The sequence below is a fragment of the Myotis davidii genome, unplaced genomic scaffold (genome assembly GCF_000327345.1).
Source record: "Myotis davidii unplaced genomic scaffold, ASM32734v1 scaffold586, whole genome shotgun sequence".
Classification (NCBI taxonomy): Eukaryota; Metazoa; Chordata; class Mammalia; order Chiroptera; family Vespertilionidae; genus Myotis; species Myotis davidii.
Window position 1 is genome coordinate 897,113 of NW_006296809.1, and position 1,020 is coordinate 898,132.

The window sequence follows — 1,020 nt, forward strand, 5'->3', positions numbered from 1 at the left end:
CCCAGCTGCCCTGCCTCCGGAGGCGGGGGGGACGAGGCCACAGCTCAGCAACCCGGCCTCGGCCGCGGGAGCCCGACGGCAGCTCCAACAAGGGTCCGGTTTCCGGTGCCGCCTCCTCGGCCGGAGGGAGCAGGAGCGCAATCAGGGCAGCTGTGCGGGCGGCTGGCTCTGTGAGCAAGGTCGCCAGCTGCAGGTCCTACTGTGCCCAGGTGCCCCTCCCAGGGAGCCCACCTCATGTTCCTCGAGGGGTGCCTGCTGGGCCAACGCGCCCCACCCCCGCCCGGCACAGCCCGCCCAGGGGCCCAGCGTCCTGGCCATGAGGGAGGCACCTGGTTTTTGCCAGGCATGCTCTTCAGGTTTCATCTCTAGATTAAGTCATGTCATCACTAAACATGAGGCCCAGCTGCTCCCCAAAGAGCCGCCCTGTCCGAGGGCAGAGGTGGGCGCTGGCCCCCCTGCCCAAACCACAGACGGGGCTCACCAGCTCACCTCCAGCCCAGCTCTAGGCTCCGCCCCTAGAGATCTGCCCTGGCACCTGCAGCCCCTGTGCCACCTGCTCCCAGGGACGAGGCTGCGGGTCCTTCGGGGGGAGAGACGGCTGGAGAGCAGCGGCTCCGGGCTGCAGCGTGAGCAGGAGTGGGAACTGCAGAGAGCAGGTGCCAGGACAGCAGAGCTGGATCTGGGTCAGCCGGACCACAGGGGGTGGCGGCCCAGCCCAGCCAGCTCCACGGACAGACAGACAGACAGACAGATGGGGACAGCGCTGCCCAAGAGAGGCAGCCCTCTCTCCCTGCCCCTGCCCAGCACCCCCTGGTCCGGGTGACCCTGGGCAGAGTCACCGCTCCCCTCCTCCCTGGGGTGAGTTCCCGGGGGTGGCACGCTAATGACACTGGCTGGGTCAGAACTGCTGGCCCCACCCTCCTCCCGGCACCCAGGTCCTGCCTGAGGCCCAGCCTTCTGCCAGGGCCTCCGGGGACGCGGAGGCGGGCTCCAAGCCCGGGAGCTGCTGGCTCCCCCGCA

General features: G+C 69.7%; 1 protein-coding gene across 1 annotated transcript in view; it reads left to right on the top strand.

The window, feature by feature from the left end:
• The window catches only part of GABRD (gamma-aminobutyric acid type A receptor delta subunit), a 28,817-nt gene that overhangs the window by 26,848 nt on the left and 949 nt on the right, over positions 1-1,020 (top strand). The window lies entirely within an intron of this gene.